Source organism: Erithacus rubecula, assembly GCF_903797595.1.
Source record: "Erithacus rubecula genome assembly, chromosome: 6".
Lineage (NCBI taxonomy): Eukaryota > Metazoa > Chordata > Aves > Passeriformes > Muscicapidae > Erithacus > Erithacus rubecula.
In genome coordinates this window covers 3,743,883-3,753,573 of record NC_136688.1, presented here as the reverse complement: position 1 = coordinate 3,753,573, position 9,691 = coordinate 3,743,883, and positions in this window count along the sequence as shown.

The following is a 9,691-nucleotide window of genomic DNA, read 5'->3' as shown; positions in this document are numbered from 1 at the left end:
TGCAGCTCCTCTTTCAGAATTCAAAACTGTAAGAGAGCCTGCAGTACCCTTAAACACAAGGTGAAACCTCAGTCCTGTGGCAGATATCCCCCTGAAATCCCCAGTCATCTGCCCTGTGGTGAGATCTAGGGTTGTTTCCCAGCAGCTGATGGAATTTGCTTAGTTTTTGTCAGTTTGGGCTGTTCCCAAGGTCCTGAAAGCTAGATGGGAACTGAAGATAGCAAAAAAGAACAAAGAAATGTTGTGTCTAGGTTAGGTCTCCTGACAGATGGAGCTTCTCTGGGTTCTTGGGGTAGATATAGCTTCTCTTTACATTTTTAGCAATCCCAAAGATCTGCTTTTCATCACACACAAACATCATGCACCACTGCAAATAGGAGGCAATTCCAGTTTGGAAGCAGAGCAACTGTGGGTATAAGAGTGCCCAAGCATCCCTAATCTGGTGAATCACTCTGACACCACATTGACTGTGCAGCCCCACTGGCATGGCCCAGGGCTCTGTCATGCTGTGGGGCAAGGGACCTCACCAAGCCCAACCTCCTGCCCCAGATGACTTCAGCTGGAAAAGATCTTCCATCTCAAATTTGGAATTGCTGATTTGGACCCTTGGAAACCCATTTTTTAAACCAATTTCTTTAAAAAATTTGCAATAACAACAAATTTTGACTCAATTTTTCTTTTTGGATTTTTTTGGTTGGTCAGGGAGGGCTTTGTACAGATATAGGGCTGACTGCTTCCTCTGGACGTCCTTCATTGCAGGTGGAGAAAGGATGTGTCAGCCTTTCTGATTCCAAGACCTGGCAAGGTTTCCTTCACATTAAAATGTGTCCCTGTGAAGAGTGAGGACTGATTTCATTGTGGCTTCTGGTTATCACTGATGAAAGTTTTGCTTTTGGGAGCTTTGGTCCTTTTCTGCTCTTTGCTGTGTAACCCACGATGTTGCAGAGTGTTTAGATCTGATTAAAAAGCAAGAAAATCTTCAGCAAATATCTTGCTGCATTCCCCAGGAAGGAAAGCAGCAAAGCTGGAAGCACCATAAGGGTGATGATGATGTTTCCAGGCCCTTCATAAACCCTCTGTTTTGCCTTATCCTGCCAGGAGTCACCATGGGGCCAGAGCAGAGCAGCTCATTTCTTTGGATATCAAGAGACTTCAAAATGTGCCTTTTGGCTTGTCAAGGACTGCCTTTACTTGCAAAGAGAGGCAGAAGCTGCCTCTGAGCATCATCTTGGCCAGAGAATGGGGGTCTGGATGAAATTAAACCTTTGCTTTGTCTCAAGTATCTTCTGTCACCTGCAAAGGCTCTTTGCAAGGTGGCAGGTAAGTCATGGGCTCATCCTGGGAATCTCAGACAGCAGGTTTGAGAACAAACCCAAGCCTGCCATGTTTTCTCAGAGGGATGGGCAGAATTTGCTCTGATTTTTGTATTGATGCCTCCATGTGCAGGCACAGCTCTGAGTGCTCAGCTCCTGGATTGCAGGAGCATGGGAGGATGCAGCAGTGATCCCTGGGGAGGCACAACTGGCATGTCTGAGCTTTAATGCACCTCCATATCCAGCCCAGCTGGTCTGGGACCTCCACCCACTGCTCTGCTGACATGCAAGAGGGTGGGGAGGCAAAGGATACTTCAGCAGAGGAGTCCTAAATTCTGCTTAGAGACCTAGGAAGAAATGGGAAAGCTAAGCCTACATCCCAGCCCAGCCCCAGCTCTGGCCCCTGGCTCTCAGCATTATCATGTAACTCTGCAGGCAGCAAAGAGCAAATGTCTTTTTGCATAAAACATCTCTTTGGAGGGCTTTTTCTCAGGTGATACACAGAGCCCAACTTGTTCTGTGGAAGTGGCCACAGTATGTTCAATGTGTTCTCTGGGTTTGTCTGGATGAAGGGAGACACAGGAGAAAAAAACACCACTAACCAACAGGTATATTTCCATTTCCTTCCCTATTTCACATTATATCTTAGTTGTTTTTTTTGGTGGTGGTTTTTTGATTTTTTTTTTTTTTTTTTTTTTTTTTTAAATCCAGAATTCAGTTGAGCTGTTTCCTAGCTTTCAGTGAATTGCACTACTGCCATCACAACAAACTGAACCTCCAAACTGGTTCCTCTGTATCTTAGAGCAGCTACATCCCTTCAATCCTGCCTTTTGCCTCACTGCATTAAATGAAGGGGGCAAACCATGTTTGTTGTTCATTAAAATCACCTGATTTCTTTGTTGCATCTACAATTGTTCACTGATTTTTACAAGGCTGTGAGGAGACCTGACAAAGGTACTGTTGTACCATGGATTATTTCACTGGTGCACTCTGCAGCAGGCAAGACTCAGACGCTTTCTGCACCTTTTGTGCTTTTCATTTGTAACACAGCATCAATAAAGCAAAGCATTTTTAACAATCAGCTGATAACTTTCCCCCCTCCCACTTTGTTTATTTTCTAAAGAGCAGGTGAGTCATAAACTATCCCGAGGCTGGGGTAGCACTGAATTCCACCCAGACGAAGGGGGAGGCCTGGCTCTCAAAGATAAATAGATCCCATGTCCTAGGAGGGGTCTGCCATTGCCAGCGCTGCCAGCATTGCCTCTTCCTCCCCCAGGCTGCTGGAGGATGCTCTGGCTGCCAGCAGGCAGTGTGCAGACATAACTTCAACCTGCTGGAAAGGCACAAGTCCTCACAGGAATCTTGGCCTGCCTCGCTGCTGCGCTCCCAGCTGTGCGCGACCCAAGGAATGCACTTGCTCATTAAAATCATGTCAGGGTTTGCAGAGAGCCCTGCGAGAGCCTCTTGCCCTGCCTCCTTCTTGTACCTGCCAACAGCAGACTGAAAGCTGAGGTTTCCAACCTGCCAGGCTCTGGCTCAGGGACCAGCAATAGCCTGAAGGCAGGAAATTTCTGAACTAGGGTGTTTTTTGACTTGGGCAGCATGGGAGTCAAACTTGCCATGCAAAATGGGCTGTTCTGGTCTCCATCTGGCTGCTTGCAGCTCTGGGTTGGGGTTTCCAGGACAAGCACAGCATGCAACAGCAATCAGAGGAGAGCCCCATGGTAAAACATCCTTCTTTGTGTGCATTCTGCAAAGGACAACCTGGCACACAGCTCTGATCAGAAAGTATTAAGCACAGTTTTAGATGGAAAATGACACCATTCAAATAGTGGTAGAGCAACTGAGGTAAGAGCAGAACTTGCACCTTGTCACCAGCAGTGAAATACCTGTTCCACTTTTCAAAATTACTAGGAATTAATTCAGCTTATGATGACTTTTCAATGCTCTCACATATTGTTCTTGAGCCTGCTTGTGCTTCTTTGCTGGCCAGCTTTAGAAAAAGCATAGTTCACGATTTTAAGTCCCTGAGGTGAAATGACACCAATGATTACAATGTAAAACAATGTATTTGTATGCCTTTCCACGGCAGAAGGACTGGCACAGTCTCTTTGCCTCCCTGTCCCCCCACCAGCTTGTTTAAATGAAGGTCGTGCTCCTTCTGTACAAGACCTCATCCTTCAGCTGTATAAAACTTGAAAGGAACTGATTAAGAAAGGCAGTCAAGAGCCAGGGAGCTTATTACAAAGTTGTCATTGCAAACAAATATTATTTTAAAATAATTAATAGATATCTTCCCCCAAAGCATCCAAATTTCTCATCTCATTGCCTCTACTGGCAATGGCACAGGTGACTTATCACTTCTGACTGGTAGAAACCACTTCCTGAACACCAGATGAAGCCACCTATGGTCACACCTCTTCAAGTGGCAACCTTTTGTTTTGAATTCTCTCCCTGGATGGAGGAGTCAACTCCTTCATTTCACCAAGGTGACAGCATTTTGGGCACACTTTTCTTAAGCTCCATGTGAGAAGCACAGAGATGGTGCTATGGTGTTTACCCCTCCAGCTTCTAGGACAGATTTCTCCCTGTTATCCCCCCTTACTGAAAAACAAATCACCAGGAACAGGAATTTCGGATACTTGATTGTCCTTTTGGATCCTTGATTGTCTCAAGCCAGAAGGGCACACTGATAACGGCAATCTTTGTTTTCTTCGCAGCTGGGGCATAGCTGAAAAGGGAGGAAGGCAATTAAGAGAATATTAAGACTTCATCTTCCAAGACGTTGTTGCTTCTGTTCCTCCTCCCTGTCCCCTCTGTTCCCCGTGTGTGGCAGAGAGAGCGGCAGGAGTATTATTTCTCAAGGCCTACGCTGACGTCAATACGCAGGGTATTTATTTATGAAATCGAATCAAACAGTGGGGGAGAGAGGAGTGGAGGAAGATGGATGCACAGAGTTAGCAGCTGCCAAGTTATAATAGAGCAGCAGTCTCCCATTTTTTTTCTCTCCCTCTTTCTGGGGGAGGGATGTGATGATCAGAGCTTTGGAGGCCCAGGGAAAGTGAGGCAGAAGAGCGAAACAGGCTTAGCATGGAGAGCAGAGGAAAGGTGTGACAAGGAGGAATCATTACAAGGCATTTCTGGGATACTCAGGTGCAGTCCTTATGCAGACATCTGCTTTCAGGCAGGTTCTGAGCAGACTCTAGCAGCCCTTTCCTCCCAGCCTTTTTAGTCTTTATGCAGAAAATTCAGCATTTCCAGCCTAATAAATAATGACACCCCATCCTCGTTCCCTGTTTCAGGCTCAGTCAGCAAAACGGCTGTTTGGGGAGCCCAGCACTGAAGTTAAATTGAAGATTAATTTGCTTCCTGCAGCCAGTGAGAAACAGCTTTTCAGAGTACAAATTTTGTCCACCAATATAACCATGTGCAGGAGCATAGAAAGATGAAACTCAGAAAGGGAGAGCAGTTTCTTTTCTTTCCCAAAGACGATACAGGCACCAGTGCAGTGCAACCACAATGGGAAGGGAGAAAGGAGCTTAAGGAGCCAAAGTGACCCTGACAACATGATGCCCTTCAGCTTCAACTCTGGTAATCACTGGGAGAAAATGTCTTTGGGCATCTTTTACCATCCTAGAAGTCATGCATAGAAATGCAAATGGATGTGGGTGAGGATGGCTTTTGTCTTTGTCTCACCTGCTTAGAGCCAGCTGGTTAGATTAGGATAGAGCTGAGCAGGAGGGAAAGTGAGCATGACAATCAAATTCCTCCTCTTTAGCTCTCTGGGCTCCTCCAGGTTTATCATGGAAAGCCTTCCCTGCACAGCTCCTTTCCCAGCTGGAGGAAAGTCTGCTGCATGGCACGAGGTGCAGCTGAAGGAACCCTGCAGATCTCCAGGTTTATTTTTAAAGCTCCTGCCTTTCCTGGGATTTCCCTGCTGACTTGCCTCGGATAAGAGAAGGTGATATTTTGGACGAATTTTTTCCTTTAAGGGAGAGACCTTGCAAGCAGCATCAAGGTGTCAGCCAGCCCCGACTTTATTGTTTTTCCAAAATAAGGGAAGAGAGACATGTTCTGGAGATCCGTTTACAAGTCGGACTATCTCCAGTTATATAATGACACAAGCCTGGCTGCCAGCAAATTGTTGCTCCGAGCTGGGAAAGACAATTAGCTCGCCTCTCAGGGCGGCGGAGCGCGCACAATGCCGGCTTTGTGCCACCCTGCCACCGGCCCCGGCATGTGCGGGAGAGCCTGGCTCGCCCATCATCTTCGGAGGTGGCAGAGGGAAGAGGGGACGGAAAAGCCCCCGCGCCAGGGCGGGATCCCTGCGAGGGCTGGGGGCGCCGGGGATGGAGCGCGTCTGCGAGCGCCTTCCTGTGCCGGCACTGCGGGGATGCCGGTAAATCAATCGTCGCGCCGCGGGGCACAGCTCTGACCCCTCTGCTGAAAATGGGATGAGAGGCTTCGCTGCTTGGCTTCCTGCGCTTCCTGGTGCGCTGATGGATTTAGGCTTTCGCTGAAACTCCTGGCGCTGCCTGCGGAGTCGGTGGAAAAAATGTGACATCCTAGAGATGGGAAATACCTAACCAGCTCAAAAATGTGCTCACTTAAAAGGGAAAGGCGGTTTCCAGGTGAACTTGCATTCCTGTCCCTCAATGGATGTGGATGGAAGCAGGGCTTTGGAAAATTCAGGCTCTGGTCTGTTTCAAGGCAGCCAGCAATTAGTGAGAGCCGGGTCCTGCTCAGACACGCACCTGGGCCAAAAACAGGCTTCCAGAGCTGCATACCTGGCCAGGCAGCAAGGAGCTGTCCCCTTGGCACCGTGGGGCAGGGACATGCCATGGGGCTGCACATGAAGAACATCTCTCAGCTCTCCTACATGCTACAGCAACCCTGGTTTCAGCAGGCAGTGACGCATGGAGAGGAAAGATGGTCTGAAATAAAATACCCGATGTCGTCAACAGCCACAGATTAATTCAGTGAAATCTCTCGTTGCTGCAAGGAGTTAGTGAAAGAAAAACACTGGGAAGAGAATGCTGCCTGTGTGACAAATAAGGGTACACAGAGCTGTGTTTCGCAGGGGAAGTGTTGATAAACAACACTAAACCCTCAGGCTTTGGGGGAGCTAAGTGATGATAACTTGGGGGGCAGAGGAGGCTTCTGCTAGCAGCTTGTTAGTCTCTGAACACGTTTACCTCATCCTCTACAGTTTTTAATTAAATACAGCACTGCTCTGAACCATTCAGGCGGTTTCTGCTTGCCTAGACAAAGGTGCTTTGCAGAATTTTTTCTGTCAAGAGCATGACAAGAATCCTTATGTTAGTACCACCGGTTGGAAATATTATGTGCAAACCTGCACTGCAGACAAACAAGTGCATCCTCTGCTTGCAGGGCTCCCTCATGCTCCTGTTCATGAGGCACACCTGCTCTGCATGCCCATCACACAGTTTCCTGGGTGTCAGCCCATCCCTGTGGATGCCAGTAAAGCCCCAATGCCAGCCATGTACATGCCTAGGACACAATGCTACTCCCAGTCCAGCCCAGCAAAAACAGTTCCTTCTGGAAGTGAGTCATATTTCTTCATCTTTCGAACCACTTCAAGCAATTTGTCTTGCAGACTTTCTGACTGCATTTACATAAAATGCATCCTTCCTTTCTTTCTATTCTTGTCTCCATGCATGGGGTTATTTTAGATGGTGTGCTCAGAGGTCACTGTGACATACACAGAGGGGAGAGCATGCTATGCTTTTGGTAGGTAGTCTGTAATGTTTATGCAGGTGGCAGGCTCTTGGTTTCCCTGGGCACTCACCAGGGATTTACATGCCAGCACAATGACAGAAAAGGATAAGTCGCTGGTCACTGCCAGAAACACCACAATTTTGTCTACAAAGTGCAGCTTGTAGACATGAATAACCTCACAAGACCCCTGGAAAAGAAGCTGGGATTATGGGTTGCTGGCTAAACTGGGGAGGTGTAAGGGAGGATGGGATCATGGAAAGCTTCCAGGAATGGCTTGTGCATGTGTACGGCATGGTTAGGAACTGTTCCTGCCTGGAATTTGACTGCAGGCTATTATTTATATTCTCAAAGCTCTGCCAGTGCATGGTGCTTGCAGCATTAGAGCTAGAACTCAAGCCCTGAGCAAGCTGGAGGCTTTCATTCACATCTGCAACATGCAAAAAGACCCTTTGGAGTCTGAAGGCAGATAAAGCTGGACAATAAAATAGCCCAAGTTCTTCACAAGTTCCACCTTACAGTTTAGTCTCCTTCCCAGCTCAGCCAGGTATCTTCAGGTTGGATAAGGACTGACTGGGTGGGATATAAGAGAGTTTTCTGAGCTTGTGAGTGGCCTGGGAGCAGGGATGGGTCAAGCTTTGCTGTCCCTTCCTGTACAAGAGCAGGCAGCATTGCATGAAGTTAGTAGGAGACAGAAGGACATGGCTCTTCATGCAACAGGGAGTAGATCTGTGAATCTTCTTACCAAAGGATATTGTGGATATGAGAAGCTTGCATGGATTCAAGGAGAGTTCATGGAAGATAAATCCTCTGAGAGTTACTAAATACTTGGAAACTCTGTCTGGCTCAGGAAGTTCCTGAGCTGAAAATAGTTGGAGTCTGGGAGAACACTGAGGAGAAGTATTGTAGATGCTTGCCCTTGTTCTTACTCTCCCTAGGCTTCCACTCACAGGCTCTGTTGGGGTCTGGATGCTAGGTTAGACAGACCTTCAGTCTGACCCAGAAGAGCTGTTTTTATGTCCTGATGTAACTTCATACAGAGATAAGATGGATTCTTGCATGGTTCCTTCCCAAAGCTCACCACCCTCAAGCACCCTCACCCACTACCACAGCTCAAGCACCGTGCACACCTTTTCCCAGGTAGCATTTGACTGAGCAGCTGAAGCTCCTGACTGCTGGCAGACAGATTCTGTGAACAGCTTAAGGCTTGTATGCCTGAAAAAGCTTGGTCTAAGGGTTTGATGCTATCAAGTGTTTGGCAGTAATATCAATATCAGTCACCACTACCTCTCACCTCCTCGATGCCCTGTTTGTTCCCATCTTAGCAAGGAGTGTCATAACTATTCTGAACCCAACTGTTTGTCTGCAGCCAATTATAATTCTGCTCTGGTCACCACTTGGTACTGAGTCTGACTATGGAAATTGAGTCCTTATTGACATCTGTGTTAAAAATTGCCAAAGCTGCCAAGATGTGTAAATCTGCACATATCTCAGATGAACTGCTTTGGGACTTTGTTCATCCTTCTTGGGATAGGTTTTAAAGGCTTTATTTGTAGCGATGACAGTCAGAGCCTTTCTCACCCCTCTCTTCTCTGAAAAACGGTATTTGAAAGATGAGTCTTTGAATAACAACCAAGTGGCCTTGTTAGCTTTCCCTTCACCTCTTCTCAGCTGCTCCCCTGGCCTGGGTCTCTCACTGTGACTTTGAGAAACTGCTGTAAACTACAAGGAAGGAGAACAGCAGTGACCTCTGAAGGGGAATTAGGAAAAAATGGTCTGGAGAAAAAAGAAAGAACATGAGAAAATACATATACCTGTAGCTTGCTGACCCTCTTCTCTCTCCCAGACAGTTAGAGGGTGAGGCATGCATGGTTACAGCACAAGCTATCTTCTGAGATGAATGCATGAAGATTTTTGGGATTTCATAGCAAGCCATCTGTTGTGGAAACAAACCCCCTAGCTCTCTTGCAGTTCTAAACTTGCTGGGGTCGATGATGTCCAAGTATCAGCATGCTGGCAGCACTGCAGGGATTACTTGATGCAGAATTAGGGTCCTAACTTTGCCATCCTTTTTGTCACACCAACTGTGGATCCCCACTGAGGAAGTTTCGAAATTAGCCAAGCACCACTTGGAGATCTCCAAAAGTGGACTACTGTCACAATGGGTGGAGTGGGATACTTGTCTCAGGTGACATTCACATTATTGATGCTCCCATTACTTTCTGCTGCTGCTCAAATAATGGCAGAAGCTATTCTTAGCAGCTTGAACCCTAATGTTTAAGGAAAAAAAATGGCAAAAAAACCCACCCCTTTGTGAGCCACTTCCACAACAATAACTTGCATCAGGGAGGAAAGAGAGTAGGCCAAAATATGTAGCCCTCTTCACCAAATAAGGACCCTTGTAAGAGCAGGCGCCAAGAGCTGCAAGGCTTAGGAAGGACAGGGAGGGCTTTGGAGTGGAAGAGTGAATCAGCATGGCCATCAGGTCACACCCACATGAATAATACCCCTCACTTCCCTTGAATTGTACATTGTAATAAAGACCCAACTGCCTTTTTTGGTGTTCCAGCGTCTGCCTGAGAAGAGTCAGATGTGAAATTAGGTTTCCTGTACCTTAATAGATTAATTTAGTTTAAACTAAA